The 16,576-nt window shown below is 40.4% G+C and overlaps 1 long non-coding RNA gene across 2 annotated transcripts; it reads left to right on the forward strand.

Moving 5' to 3' along the window:
* The first annotated feature begins 1,198 nt into the window (after positions 1-1,198).
* Positions 1,199-14,976, forward strand: LOC121821166 (uncharacterized). Of its 2 annotated transcripts, XR_013043370.1 has the most exons (5): positions 1,199-3,272; positions 11,412-11,511; positions 12,674-12,741; positions 13,097-13,249; positions 14,145-14,976. It is a non-coding gene; the product is annotated as an uncharacterized LOC121821166 (long non-coding RNA). The 2 variants fall into 2 exon arrangements; XR_013043369.1 differs by lacking the exon at positions 12,674-12,741.
* Positions 14,977-16,576: the final 1,600 nt, after the last annotated feature.

Raw genomic sequence — 16,576 nt, forward strand, 5'->3', positions numbered from 1 at the left:
TAGTTTTTAATTGAAAATGAATTGACTCCCCAAACAATATGATCTATTTCATTTATAATTGTTCAGCCTTATTTATAAAGTGTTTACTTAGCTGGCTGTGGTGGCACAAACCTTTAATCCCAGCACACTGGAGGTAGAGCCAGGCAGATCTCTGTGAGTTCGAGGCCAGCCTGGTCTACAGAGCGAGATCCAGGACATGCACCAAAACTACACAGAGAAAACTTGTCTTGAAACCCGCCCCCCCCAAAGATTAACTAATTAATTAATTAAATGTTTAGTTAATCTTTGACTGATTCTAGAAAGCTAGAGGCACTAAAAATGTATGACGCAGTAGGTTACAAATAAAAGAATCAGTCAGGAGGGGAGTGGTGGGGTGCCCCTTTAGTCCCAGCACCCTGGAGGCAGAGGCAGGTGGATCTTTGTGACTACAAAGCCAGGTTAATGGTAGCAAGTTGGAGGCCTGCTAGGGTTATATAGTGAAACACAGACTCAAACAAACAAACAAACAAACAAACAAGCAAATAAAGAAATGAATTAATAAAATGATGACACTGGAAGCCCATGGAAAGTTAGAAGGTGAGACAGGAGGGTATTAAGTGGAAGGTCAGCTTGGGCTAGACTCAGCTTTAAACAATTAAATCCAGGATGTCTCTGACTTAATAAAACTGGGAAACATGATAAACTGGATATAAGTAAAGACATGACATCCAGACACTATATGAAAATGTAACTTCATTAATGACTGCAGATGTTACAAGTTTGCAAATGAAGACAAGAACAATATTGCCATTGCTTCCAGGAACCTCCCTTAGGACTGGAGAGAAGGCTCATGGGTTCCTGCTTCTCCTCTAGTGAACCCATGTTAGGTTTTTAGCACTCACATCAGGTGATTCACACCCTTTGGTGTGAGCTCCTAGCCGTCTTCTGGATTGACAGTGCCTTGAATACATGTGGCACACTTGTGCACTCACGCACGCACAAGATAAAATTGAAAAAGAAATAGCCTTTTGCCAACTCATAAGTTTTGATTGAAGTATTACAATGCACATATATATGTTTACATTATATATAAAGTGAGATAATATTTTTATTTGCCAATTAATTATTAATAGCAAAAAACTTTTTTAATTGAATAAAAGATACATTTTGGTTGAAAGTATTCATTTGTCATATCATGTGTCAATAAATTCTGAATTGTGATTTACTCTTCACTCAAAATTTTCCTAACATCTTCTTAGCTGAGAGAAGCTAACTAAGTTCTTAAGAGTGGTGAGTACCAAGTCAAGAGGCTGTACTGCTGTTAGTGAGCAAAGAACATTATCTGGGACGTTTAGTCACCCTGGGCTGGAGGAGGAAGGCGGGGAGGAAGAAGAGAGAGAGAGAAGATGGAGATGACTTGGTTCACAGTTTGCCTCAAGCATTCTTAAGTGAGTTGGCCTGAGCCAGGAAGTGAGTCATGATGTAAGATTGAGATCTGAAGGGGAGATCACAAAGACGTGGTTCAGGTGGAGCAGATGCAGAAAAGGAATATAGGTGGTGGTAATTGGAGAGACGGGAAAAATGCTTTCAAAATATTTTTAGGCCGGAAAATAGAGACTTGAGGTAATGCTGACAAATGTACTCACGACACTCAATTATTTCTGAAATTACCAGCCTGACTGCTGGGTCCAGCATTTTTCAAAGCTGAAGGACCCTTTATTTGTTTCCTGCCCAACCTATTGTACATGCAGTACGCAAGTGAAGCTACCCAGTTTCAAATCTTTTCTTGCTCCATGGTAACCAGACATTTTGAGCAACATCTTTGTGGAAGAGGGAATTTCCTGTGCTACAAGTCTACAGCCCATGCCTAGCTCCGTTCTTGTTTATTAGTGTCTTTATATTCTCCATTCTTATTTCTGCTGGGGCTAATTAAATGGTTATTTCAGAAATACTTCTTTGAGTTGATTAGAGTCTCATTGAGATAATTGCTTCAAATGGGAATTAGTTCAATACTCAGTACAGAGCCACTGTTAACTTCACACGGCACACAGTCTTGGTAGAAAGAAGAGAAAATGGGATTAGTGACTAAAAGCATTAAAACGCTTTGTAAATATCTAATACCCTGGGTAAATTACACTCAACTGTAACTGTTCATTCCAGTATTCAGTATTGCTTATATAAAACTTAAAAAAAATTTCCTTATTGTGTGTGTGCATTGCATCCATACAGGCACCCTTAGAGTCTGGAAGATCACGTGTCATAGCACATATGAAGAAGTCAGGAGTCAGTGTTCTTCCATTGTGGTTCTGGGGACCACATACAGGTTGTCAGGCTTACAAGGCAAGTGCTTTGGCCCATGGAGCCATCACACTGGCCCCTGTGTGAAACTTTTAATTTGGAAATCTCAGTCATTATAGTGACGAATAAAATAGTGCTATACATTAATGCATATTTGACTATGACACCTACCCAACCTGAAAGGATGCTGGCAAAGTGACCAGCCATCCTGTTTTTCATGGAACCAGTCTGGTTTTAGTGCAGAGGGTCTTATGACCCAGGAAACCCCTTGGTCCAGGGCAAAGCAAGACAATTGTCCCACCCCTGATGCCTACAGTAGACTGGAGACAGGAACTTCAGCCTCAAGCCTCACAAAAAGCTCCCCTTGATTTTTGGTGTCTGCCCAAAAATATGCTCAAAGATCACAGGCAGAGAGCTGTGTCTGGCAGAGAGAGGGCCTATCATCCAGGGGTAAGCCAGGCTGCAGAGAGCGGAGAAGGTAGGCCCCAGCTGCCCAAGACAGCAGCTACACATACTGCCTCTGTGCTTTGGTCTGGGTTGTTATTCCTCTATTAATTCCTGCTACTTTGTTACAGCTGCCAAGTTCTGAATACCCACCGGTGGCCAGCACGGTGTGAAACCTGTGCACACATTTGATACACCGCTTCGTAGTACAAATTATAAAACTGAGGCTCAGAGATGAAATAATTTACCTCTAGCAAATCATACTAGTGTCAGAGCTGGTGCTTGAACCCAGGTCCAATTTCACACATCCTCTGCCTGAGTCCTCATTACTCCAGGAGGGCCTCTCCTCCTCACATGCTTTCTGGGATGGGTGTACTAGGCAGTTTTTTTTTTTTTTTTTTTTTACAGTCTGGCAGAATACCTAGGATGAAGAAACTCAAGGAAGGAAGAGTTATTTTGGTTCAGCGTGTTAAGGGCTACACTCCCTTGTTGCTGAGGGGCCCAGTCCCCCACCCCCAGATCAGAGAAACTGGAGAGGAGATGTGGACTAGGTGAGCAACTGGAACAGACACACACGGAAACTTAATCTGAGGGCCAAAGCTTAGTTCTCCATCATATTTTCTCTCTGTTGGCTGCTCTTCTGACCCTGTTCTTTCTCTGCTCTGTTTTTACCCAGTGGTTTTCCTTTTTCTTGTTTCCAGTTGTCTCCCTTCTATTTTTTTCCTGATGGTTTTCCTGATGTTTTTCTTCTACATCTTCCCTTCTTATTATTTCTTTCTCCATCTCTTATTTTTCTCTTACTCTTTAATACCTCCTAAGACAAAAGTTTCTACGAAAGGAAAGATTACCTCACAACCATAAGTTATGTGTTTTCCAAAAGCAAATTAAATTTCGTCTTTACATAAGACGAAATCACATTAAGATCACCAGTTACATGTTTTCCTTAGAATCCCACAAGTGGTTAAACATTTTTCTTTGTATTAATTTTCCCACCATAACATCTTCACCCCAAAGCAATGACTCTTTTATAATTGATTAACCAAGTTTTAAGCAAGCCAAGTATATTTCAGCCAGCTGTTTGTGGTTTTAGTGCCGCAGATTTCTGTTCTTAATTCTACTCGAGATAAATTTTAAATGTGTGGTCAGTTCACCATCTATTTTCTTTTACACACAATAGGGTCATTTAATTTCCTCTCACAACTTTGTTTTTTCAAGGTGCATACCGGGGCCTGTAAGTTACATGACCAAGGAACTCAGGTCTAACCTTGGGTGTAGGGACATAATTGTTCTCTTTAGTCATCAGCCTATTTTTTCACAAGGCAGAATTCATGGGTCTGTGATGCTTGAAACTTCCTCGTTCTTGTTTTCCATCCACTACAAATCTCATATTTACCAAAGGGGAAGGTGACTTCTAGCTTATTTTTGCCTTTTTTGTATCTCATATTGGAGCAATGGGCAGAATAATCTAAACCAATTCCATAATCATCTTCACTAACTGTCTAAACCACCTGTATCTTTTAGGCTCATCCAGAAAGTCCAATTAAATCATAGATCTAACCAATCATCATTGCTGTTATAAAAATCATCTATAGGGTTGGGGATTTAGCTCAGTGGTAGAGCGCTTGCCTACATGGGATGTGCTGTCCATGTTCAGGAAGGGAGAACACCCTCACAGACCTGCCTAGAAATGTGTTTGCCAGGTGATTCTAAATTTAGTCAAGTGGACAATAAAGCTTAACCATTACGTGGAGCTCTGGTCCTGTTGATGATATCACACTCTTTCTTTACCCTGAGAGTCCATGACTACTGTTAAAATATGTTAGCCAGCTTTCTATCATTGTAACAGATATATCAGGGATAGTCGATTTAAGATGAGGAAGCTATGATGCACTAGATATTTATTCTGATGATGGAAGACATAAAAAGGAGTTCTTTCAGGGAGTTTATAGTTAGGTCGGATGGGGAGCGGAGTAAAGTAAAAAAAATTACAAGCAACTATGTCTAAAAGTTATGTGAGTTCTCTTTAGAAGTGTGTGTGTGTGTGTGTGTGTGTGTGTGTGTGTGTGTGTACATGAAAATCTAGCAAGGTGTAGTGGGACCATGTTTGGACAAAAGGGAGGCAGCTGGTTTGTATATAGAGACACGTAAAGAGGGCCAGCAAGATGACTTAGTAGGTAAAGATCCTTGATTTAATCCCAGAAATCCTCATGGAAGAAAGAGAGAACTAACTCCTGAAGGATGTCCTCTGACCTCCACTCACATGCCGTGCCATGTCCACTGACCCTACACACACACACACACACAAATGGATGACTGTAAAAAAAAAAAAATTTAGAGAGGGTGAAGAATGCTCCAGACACAGGGAACATCATGTGGAGAGACTCCCTAAAGCCAGGCATATTTGAAGATTTCAAAGTAGTTTAATTAGTAGCTTTGTGGTTTTGATCATGAAAGAGAAGTGAGGGGGAAGGACAAAAGAAGGAAACTTCAAAGATATTAAAAAACCAGATCCTAAAACACCGGACCAATTGAATATGTGTTACTGAAGTAGAATAAGGTAGAAAAGACCAATTATCACTTAGTGACTTATTGATTTATTTAGTGATTCACTTGAAACATTGTTTGTACCACCTATTGCCTAGCAGACTTCCCTTGCTACTTGGAACAGAATGACCTAGAAAAGTAGCTGAAACAATAGTTCATTGCCTTTAGCAACCTGACCAAAAAAAGCTTACCCCTGTCAGCTCTAACATATGCCTTCGAAAACCAAAAGCCCCAAAGATAACTTCATATATGCTTTTGCTTGCCTGCTCATTTCGCCTTGTGGTTTTAGAATATTAAATTAAATGCAATGTGACTTGAGACGGAAGCCATTAGGGAAGTATTCTGTCTTTGGTCCACCGGTGGCATCTCTTCTCTTCCGCTCTCCTTGGTGTCAGTGTCAGAAAGAGTCCCATTTCATCCCAGGAGTCAGAGGAGTCTATGGGTAGGATGTATCTGGATATTGTGTAGACTATGTATCATTAATAAATTGTGTTGATAGCACATGTAAAATCGAGTACCAAGTTTATTAGTACTTAGGGCACTTCTGCTAGGTATTCATTGACGTTGGACTGTATGTTAGGTACTGTGCTGGCTGCTGGAGATATGATTGTTGCTTGCAGTGTTTATGTAGCTGGAAGGTAGAGTACGGTTTGCTTAGACACAGAAGCAGCTCTGAGGAGCCTGTGCTGCTGATCACTACTCAGAGGAGTGTGAGTGCTGCAGTCAGGGTGGAGAGAAGCAAGGGGAGCCAGTGTCCTCCAGTTGTCTTTATTCCACAGAAACTCCATCAATACCATTCTGCATAAGCTATTTTGTTTTGTGTTTGCATAATTTGGCTTTAAGGTCCAGTCAGACTGCAAAATGGAAAGTCTTGCCAGAGGAAATTCTAAAGATGGGTGGGAGACAAAACTAAACTCTGAAAATTTTTTTTTCTTCATTCAAAGGTAACTGGAGCAGTCAAAGGAATTTAAGAAAGGAAGAAACTTGTTTGTGTTCTAATTTTAAGGCATCTGTCTGTGTTGTGTAATACCAGAACCTGATCCTTCTAACTAGTGTACTCATTATCCTGTCTTCTATTCTTCCTTCCTTCCTTTCTTTCCTTCCTTCCTTCCTTCTTTCTTTTTCTTTCTTTCTTTCTTTCTTTCTTTCTTTCTTTCTTTCTTTCTTTCTTTCTTTCTTTCTTTCTTTCTTTCTTTCTTTCTTTTTTTTTTCGAGACAGGGTTTCTCTGTGTAGTTTTGGTGCCTATCCTGGATCTCGCTCTGTAGGACAGGCTGGCCTTGAACCCACAGAGATCCTCCTGGCTCTGCCTCCCAAGTGCTGGGATTAAAGGCGTGTGCCATCACTGCCCGGCTATTACTACTTCTTCTTCTTCTTCTTCTTCTTCTTCTTCTTCTTCTTCTTCTTCTTCTTCTTCTTCTTCTTCTTCTTCTTCTTCTTCTTCTTCTTCTTCTTCTTCTTCTTCTCCTTTTTCTCCTTCTTCTCCTTCTCCTTCTTCTCCTCCTCCTTCTTTTTTTTGGTGGTGACTTCCATAATTTTATTTTTGTTGCTATTTCATAACTGTAGCCTTGCTACTGTTATGAATCATAATGTAAATATCCGATATGCGACACCAAGGAGGTCATGACCCACAGGTTGAGAACCACTGGTCTAAAACCTCCCATCGTTTGGGAAATGGAGATAGTACTCCATTGATGCAACGGCTCAAGAGAACGCATACAATTGTGAGCTGTGCGGCACAGGGAAACGCGGTTCTGACACACACACACACACACACACACACACACACACACACACACACACACACACGGCGGACCATCAGATAGCGAGTCGGGGCCACTGCTAGCGATGATGGACAACCCGGGGACAATCCAGGAAGAGGCAGAGTAAGAAGAGTAGCACAACAGCTGGGGGCGGCTTTTCCCAGCGGGGGGACAAGGGACAGTGAGGGCCTCTTGGGCAGCTGTTTCCTGGGGTTGTGATGTCACTGGCCCATCCAGGAGGCCACAGTACTCACGCCTGCTGCTGCCTCCCAGCTGGCCGGCTCCACTTCCTGTGCCCTCATCTTCTTCCTCCTGGACAACCCTCCTCTGTAAGTTGGGAGAACAAGGGGCTCCTCTCCGCTCCCCAGGGCTCTTGTACTTTGGGAGTACCTAGAGAGTAACTTTTGTCCAGTGGTTTTTTAAGCTGAGTTCCTCCAGGTCCAGGGGTTCGGTGGAAGGACGTGGGGCTGGTGAAGCTAGGGAGACTGGAGCTGGGGGTAGCAACAGGTCCCTTGAGCAGGCACGTTCAGGACCACTCCCTCCAGCATCCAGGGCACTCTGCTCTCATTATGTCTAGGTAATGGATCTTCATACGAAACCTTTTGGTCTCTTGAAAAATGGCATCCAGCGTGGCTATCTCTGATGATGTCATTAAGTTATTCTGTGACTCAAAACCACGCCAAGTCCTTCTTGCCTGAGGAAGGAGGTGCTCTTCTCCATGAGCAAGGCCAAGAACACTATCCTTTTCCGGCAGGAATGTTCTCTCCATCCTTCCAAATGAAGTCCCTCAGGTCCAGGGCAGAGAAAGGGAGTCATGACTGTTGTTGAAACTGTGCTGTCGTGAGGTGCGATGGTGTCTCCTGGGAACTGTGGCTGGGACCTCAGCTCCGAGAGGGCTGTGTCCTTGTCTGCTTCCTTCAGGGTGGTATCCGGATCTGGACTGTTGAGAGCAGGCTGGGCAGGTGAGACCTCAGCCCTACAAAGTTCAGGTGCGGTGGGGCAGCAGGGATGCTCCCTGTGGGGCTCAGGTGGGGCTGGCAGCTCCTCAACTTATTTCTTCTTTTAAGAAAGGCATCTCATTGTGTAACTCAGGATGACCTTGAACTCAGAATCCCACTCAGCCTCCTAACTATGCTGGAGTTATAGGAATATGCCACCATGTCAGGTTTATCCATGTTACCAACCACCCCCAACTTTCAGCAATCACTATTCTACATCTAGGTCGACTTTTTTTTTTTTTTTTTTTTTTTTTAGTTTGAACCTGTGAGAGAGAACTTGCAGTATTCGCCTTTTTGTGTCTGTTTGACTGACCATACCGTCATCAGTTCCAACCATTTTGCTGCATACGACAGGGTTTCACACTTCTTTATGGGTGAATAACATTACGGGTGTGTGATTATGTCATGTTCTTTATCCATCTGCCCCTTGATGGGCAGCAAGGTTGGCTCCATATCTCAGCATCTGTGAAAGTGCTTCAAGATATACAGGAGCACAAGGATCTTTGCTTCGATTCCATTTGATTTGGATGTACACAGAGAAGTGGGGTAGATGAGCTGTATGGTAGACCTACTTTTGCTTACTTACATTTGTTAAAAAAAATAGGCACATTAAGTTTTTTTTTAACAAGCTGAATTGAGTGTTCGGTGATTCATGAACCAAGCAACACCTGACCACAGCAGTTCAGTGAGTCACAGAGGAGGCACAACAGGAAATCGTTCATAAAGTTTGTTGGAGCAAGTAAAAGAATAAAACTACTTGATTGGTTAAAGTGGAAGTGGTTAGTTGCAGTTGATAACAGGCAAGGTCCCTTGTTAGCATTAGTGAGTGAATTCTAAGTGATTACACTTACAATTCCATTCATTCTTGTTACTATCCATGTTGATTCAAGGTGCTGTAGCCTTCTAAGCCAGTGGCCTCCTACTTAATAATTTTAGGATTCTGTTGAATTCTGGTGGGCATTTCTGTGGGGACAGGGCTTATGATTACTGAATCCTTCCTTTATAAGCCAAGGAATAAATAAGGCAAAGGGTGGGTTTTTTTTTAAAACAAACAAACAAACAAACAAAATACCCACCATTTCTGAGCAGAGAAGTGTTATTCAGGAGGAAATGGGAGTGAGGGAACACAGACCAAAGCTGAGTGAGCCTCCAGTTGGTCCAGACCTCGGATGTGGTCAGATCTTATTGAGTTGTTAATTTCTGGTTTCGACACATTTATGTACTCATTTGTCAAACATTTATATAGGATTACCGTATGTAGAGATTGTTCAAGCCCCCCCTGGGTAATTATTCTCACACATTCTTGGTGCTGTCCAGCAGAAAAATGACCTGGGGAAATTCTGGTTTTTGTTTGTTGCTTAGTTGATGAGAATGGCATTTAAAAGCAATCCCTTTATGTGAGTCTCATGAACCATTTTGAAGTAATATACTGGCAACATTGCTCAAAATCATAGAGATGCTGAGGAGAGGACTAAACACGACCTAAGGAAAGCTGGGTCTTTTTTTTTTTTTTTTTTTGTCAGTTTGTCACTCTGAGTGACATGAATGCATGTTGCAACAATGGAATACTCAGATTAAAATCCCTCCAATCTCAGAAACAAATCATAAACTAGCACATGTTTCTGAGAGAAATATTAGAAGGCATTATTTTGAGTGGTCACCAGCCATCCATATTATACAAGAACAGGGCACAACAACTGACATGTAACCAATCGTCTTATTAAAATAAGAAACACAGAGCCAATGTAAAAGAGAAAGCCGAGAGGTCAGAGCTCAGAGATAAAATCTTACCTCCTGTAGTGCTCCTAACTTCCCCGCGAGAGAGCTATTTCCTGTTTGTCTGTGTTTAAATAGTCTTTTTGTTTTGTCTTCTCATTGGTTCTAAACCCAACCACATGACTGTCTCATCACTGCCTGTAAGTACCGCCCTCCAGGTCTTAAAGGCATATGTCTCTAATACTGGCTGTATCCCTGAACACATAGAAATCTACCTAGTTCTTTTAACCATCACGCTCTTGTTATGGCTCTAATAGCTCTGACCCCATGGCAACTTTATTTATTAACATAAAATTAAAATCGCATTTCAGTACAAATAAAATATCACCATATTTCCCCTTTTCTATTTTAATAAAAGAAAAAAAGTCGGTAGAGCATGGGACTCTTAATCCCAGGGTCGTGGGTTCGAGCCCCACGTTGGGCGCCAGATGTAGATGTAACCAATCGTCTTTTTAAAATAAGAAACACAGAGCCAATGTAAAAGAGAAAGCCGAGAGGTCAGAGCTCAGAGATAAAATCTTACCTCCTGCAGTGCTCCTAACTTCCCCAAGAGAGAGCTACTTCCTGTTTGTCTGTGTTTAAATAGTCTTTCTGTTCTGCCTTCTCATTGGTTCTAAACCCAACCACATGACTGCCTCATCACTGCCTGTAAGTACCGCCCTCCAGGTCTTAAAGGCGTATGTCTCCAATACTGGCTGTATCCCTGAACACACAGAAATCTACCTAGCTCTTCTAACCACCACGCTCTTGCTATGGCTCTAATAGCTCTGACCCCAGGGCAACTTTATTTATTAACATAAAATTAAAATAACATTTCAGTACAAATAAAATATCACCATAAATGCATTTGCTCATACCCACCCCTCTACAAAATGCTACCTAAAGAGAGGGTTAAGCAGTATTTTTATTCATGCTACTGTTGATAGCAGTAAAATGGTACTGGTAGAAAAATCCATGGGTTGACAAAAATGTGTTTGTAGGCATTCTGGTTTGTGGTTAGAAGCATACGTGATGGTGTAAACCCTACTTAGGGCTGCTGAGTTTCTGGCCAAGAAAAGATGAAATAGAATTGTTTAGAGAGGTGTGCCAAGTGGGCTGTCCAGCTAGAAAACCAGGATTTCATTGACATAAACCAGCACTGATAAGTACCTCTCTATAAAGAAACTGCTTAGGCTTCACCTTCCCTGTAGACAATTCTCCGGTGTCCTTGCAAGGATGGTGGTGATGCAGGATTAAGATGACTTCACTCATGCCAACATAGCTGCAGCATGATCCTTCCGTAGGCTGGGTCTAATATGGCTACAGGAGGCACAGGAGTTAAGTCTCTGTCACCAGTAGGCAGTAGTATTGGTAGGTAGCAGAACCTTTAAGAGGTGGGACCTAGTGGAAGGGGGGTTGGATTATTGGAGACAAACCAATGACTTGAAAGAGACATTGAGACTATGGACTGGCTCCTCCTCCCTCTTGTATTTGTTTCCTTTTTTTTCTTTCTTCCTGGCTGCCATAAGGCAGACATCTCTGAAATCTGCTCTGGCCATAATGTGTTGGCTTACTATGAGACCAAAAGTTTGAGTGAAATCTCTCAAACAAACTTGTCTTTCTCTCTTTCAGATACTTTATCACAGTGACTGGAAGTTGACTAACAAATTCTGAATACAAATGTCTACATTTGTAATAGCAGGAAATGAACAAATACAGATCAAAAGAATGTGTAAGAAATGTTTTTGTCTTCTTCAGTTTCAGAATGTGGACTAATGAATGTTGATTGCATTTTTGCATAACTGAAAAAAAATTTATTCTGTTGGAAAATTTAGTTTCAACATTAAATCTAACCAACAAGTATATTTATTTTTTGTATGTATATGTGTATGTGGTAATGTGTATATGTATGCATGTATGAATGTGTATAGGCATGTGTGCATGCAATTGTGTGCACGTGGCTAATGTTTGGTATCTTTCTCAATTGTTCTCTGCCTTATGTATTGAAGCAGGATTTTTTAATTCAATCCAGATCACCCTAATTTGGCAAATATAGCTAACCATCTTGTTTGGGGGATTCCTTTTCTTCAATTTGTGAACTCTGGGATTAAAAGTGGCCATTATACTCAGTCAGCTTTTATGTGGGTGCCAGGGATCTGAACTCTGGTCCTCACGTTTGCACTGGAAGTGCCTTGTCCACTGAACTATCTCCTTACCCTCCCTGATTAACACATATTATTGTGCACCTGTTAAGGATAGATGGGTCTTTATAAACAATCAAATGGAAATAAAGGCACTGATACTTGACTAAGTCCATCCAAAGGCAAATAGTTGACACACTAAAGTTCTCTAATTTCATCAATGTTTTGTTATCATAAGGAAGGCAATATGATCTGTTGCCCTGCCATTTATGGTTTGTAAGTTTTAAATTCCTAGGTGTTGAGTTTTTTGAGAGGGTTTTATATAAACTCTATGGAAGATACTTGAATCATAGTTGAACTTGGGACAATTTTCTTTCCCCTCAGGCAGAATCTCATCTAACTCAGGCTGGCCTCAAACTTTCTGTGTCACAGAGGGTGACATTGAACTTCTAATCCTCACTCCTCTACCTCCCAAGTGCTGGGATTAGAGGTCTGCCCACCTCAGGTAGCTTTAGGACAGACAGTTGACATAGGACTTTTGAGGATGAAGTAATCACCCCATTGAAGGGAGGGACTCAGTTTCAAATTTAGGTTGATTTTTTTTTTTTGGTTAAAAATTTCCACAATTGATCAAAAACACTTTTCCCCCAGAAAAAAGTATGATGAAATATATTGAACCAAAGCTGAGTAAAATCTCAGGAAGAGACAAATAACTAAAAATAACAGGACATGATTAATGGTTTTGATTCACAGCCTATTTTTATTCTCTGGACTCTGAGCACCAAGATTTACATCTGCACAGCGACAGAAGGAAAAATGAGGTAGAAAATTTTAGTTTTGAGATTTTCTTCTTTTTAATCTTTTATTTTATCTTATTTTTTAGAATTCTTAGCTTTATTGAAATATTGTAATTTAGAAACTTGATTGATTTGTGTATATGTAAAGTTACGTTTCTCTGGGTCTAGATATTGGTATATTTAAAGATTTGCCCCCCAATTTTATGAGGTATGACAAAGTTAATGTGGGTATATTATTTAAAAAAAAATCTTCATCTTTTAGAGATAATTATAGAAATGTTTGTAGGTAAAATAACATGGTGCTTTGATTTTGCTTTAAAAATATTCCACATGGCCTGAGAGATGGCTTAGCTATTAAGAACACTTGTTGCTTTTACAGAGAACTCAAGTTTGGTTCCTGGCAACCACCCATTGGATGGCTTATAGATCTCTGTGACTCCAGCTCAGGAATTCTGGTGTTCTCTTCTGTTTTTCCTGGACATCCACACTCATGTGCACATACCTCCCCCAACACACAAACACATAATTAAAGGTAAAATAAATCTAAAACTAAATTCCATTAAGCAAATAAAAATAGAAAATTAAGTAAGAAAGCACATGGAATGAGACGGCAGAATGTTGATAATTGTTCCTATGGGCCTATGAATGCTCGGGGGGGGGGTATTATATTTCCTTCTTTCATGAATTGAAGAGAAATTTCATAATAAAGTATTTTTTAAGTTTTTTTCTTGCGACTTACTCCACACCTTATTATTTTTTCAGCTTCCTTTTGAAATTTTTCTTTTCACAAATTTTCTTCCTCAGCCAGCTCAGTCTGCTATAACAAACTACTGCAGCCGGGGTCATTTAAATAGCAGACAATTATTTCTCACCGTCACAGAGGGTAGGAAGTACAAGAGCAAGGCTTGGCACTGGAGACATGGCTCAGTGGTTAGGAATGCTTGTTGCTCTCGGAGAAGACCTGTGTTAGATTCTCAGCACCCACACTGTGGCTCACTATTACCCATAACCCCAGTTCCTGGGGATCCAACAGGCACAAGCATGGTGCACGTACATGTAAATCTTCCAAACACATAAAGTAAAATAAATTTAAAAAGAAAAAAAAAATAGCAAGGAAATTTGGTTCCGAATGAAAGCTGTCTTTCAAGTGTCTGTAGTGGATGTGGAAGATAGCACAATTCTTCTTGTGGGGCCCTAATACACACACACACACACACACACACACACACACACACACACACACACACACACACACGGTTCTTATGGACTCTTTAATTGCCTCTCCAGGGCACACCTCCTCATTCTACCACATTGAAGTGACGACTTTAACAAACAAAATTTAGCAGGGACGTTCATTGCACAGTGCCTTGTTCTAGAAGCATATCTAACGTATAAACAACAACATCTCTCCCATTCTTTGTTCACAGTATAAATCCAGCACACATTTGTTGGATGCTTGGTGGTGGTGTGTGCAATTGCTGCTGACACAAGAAAATTCAAAGAAGCTCATGATCCGGTCACCACGAACAAGTCTCATTTCTAAGATTCATCTTTAGTTTCCTTACTGGAAAATGAGAAGACTAGATTCTATGACCTCAGCAGTCATCTTTACTCACCTTTAAGTCCAGCTTTTTGGTAATAAGGACTATCATGACCTTTTTGTTCAGATTGTGTAAAATAATTGAAGACTTTTGCTGTCTTGGTATGGCATCACAGGCCTGTTGTGGTGGTTTGAAAGAATATGGCCCCCAAAGGGAGTGGCACTACTAGGAGGTGTGACTTTGTTGGAGTAGGTATGGCCTTGTTGGAGGAAGTGTGTCACTTGGGGGTGGTCTTTGAGGTCTTCTGGGCTCAAGCTACACTCAGAGTGACTCAGTTCACTTCCTGTTGCCTTTAAGATGTAGAACTCTCGGCTCCAGCACCATGTCTGTTTGCTCACCATCATGTCCCACCATGATGATCATGGACTGAACCTCTGAGCTGTAAGTGAGCTACCCCAATTAAATGTTTTCATTTATAAGAGTTGCCGTGGTCATGGTGTCTCTTCACAGTAATAGGAACCCTAACTAAGACACATAAGCATTTGGGAGGATGAGTCAGGAAACTCAAGCATTTGAAGCTAGACTGGGTTACATTAACAAGACCCTGTCTCAAAACACAATGCAAAAAATAAAAACCAAACAACCAGCTACATGTGTTCTTAAAGATAGTAGACCCAATGTATGATCTTTTTATGCCTTTTAAAAAATACAAAGAAGGCCGGGCAGTGGTGGCGCATGCCTTTAATCCCAGCACTCGGGAGGCAGAGCCAGGCGGATCTCTGTGAGTTCGAGGCCAGCCTGGGCTACCAAGTGAGCTCCAGGAAAGGCGCAAAGCTACGCAGAGAAACCCTGTCTCGAAAAAACCAAAAAAAGAAAAAAAATACAAAGAATATATTTTACTTCATCACTGAAAACAAAAAAAACAAACTCTAAAATGTTGCCAGGTATATGGGTGCACACATTTAATCTCAGCACTCAAGAGGCAGAGGCAGGCAGATCTCTGAGTTCTAGGTCAACCTGGTCTGCTGAGTGAGTTCCAGGCTACACAACAACATAGCCAAAACAACAACACTCCTAAATCACCAAATGTGTACATTTTGTGAGAGAGACTGAAAAATTACTTCCAACTTCACCTGGTAATGGTATATAATTTCTTCATATAGAGATACAGTCTGGAAGGCTTTCTTTCCTGAGAAACATATTTTCATAGTTATATTAACCAAATACAGTAATTGCTGCCACTTCTGGCAGTATATTGTAACAATGAACAAAAGGCTAAATTGCACTAGTGCAATTAAGCAGATACATGTAGAATAAATACCATAGAATACATCAGTTAGCTTTATTATGCACAATATTTGTATAAAACTGTAACTTGTTCTGTACCGAATTACCTAAGATTAAGACTTTTAAATTCTGATTACAGTAGCTATTTTCCTAAAAATATAGTCAATACTATAATTTAAATTTTGAGTGAGCATTATATAAAATGAATGTATGATTCACACTTTCCTAAATCAAGATACTTCTGTGTTACATAGGGTAGTATTAAAATTTTCCTAGCAGTTTTTTTTCAGGCACAAATACTTTACCATATGCATCTGGCTAAAGTCCTCAAGAGTCCCCTTATTCCCCAGCAACATAACAAAACCAAAAAGTATCAAAATATTTTGGTGGCAACATGTTTTTCTGATAGCATTAATGCTCAAGGGGTTAAATGTATTCTTTTTTTTTTTTAAATTCTTTGGTAGGTTTCTTTAGTTAGCACAGGCTGGCCTTGAACTCATAACTCTTTCGCTTCAGCTCCCTGAATAGTTCAAGCTATAGGTATGTAACACTGAGGTTTTAAATTATCATTCATGGTATGTGAAAAATCATGAACACTGTAATTACTTACAATTTTGTTTGTTAGTATTGCATGTGTGTATATGTCATGGTGTGTGTGTGTGTGTGTGTGTGTGTGTGTGTGTGTGTGTGTGTAGGTTGAAGGATAGGTATGGTATTGGTTCTCTCCTTCCATCTTCATGTGGGTTCCAGAATTAGAACCCAGGTAGCCAGGCTTGTGTGGCAAGTACCTTCACTCGCTGAACCATCTTGCTAACATATTTTAATTCCATCATAAAATAATTATTATTCTTCTGAAATATCTCTATATAAGAAAAATTAAGTTACAGATTACAGATTATTACTTTAATGGTATTAAATCATCACCAAAGTTTAGGTTATGCACTGTGGCTATGATCCATTTCAAGATTATATTCTTACAAATGATTTTCCCCTTATTTATTTATCTATTTATTTTTTCTATGTGTGTGGAT

This window comes from Peromyscus maniculatus, chromosome 11 (genome assembly GCF_049852395.1).
Source record: "Peromyscus maniculatus bairdii isolate BWxNUB_F1_BW_parent chromosome 11, HU_Pman_BW_mat_3.1, whole genome shotgun sequence".
NCBI lineage: Eukaryota > Metazoa > Chordata > Mammalia > Rodentia > Cricetidae > Peromyscus > Peromyscus maniculatus.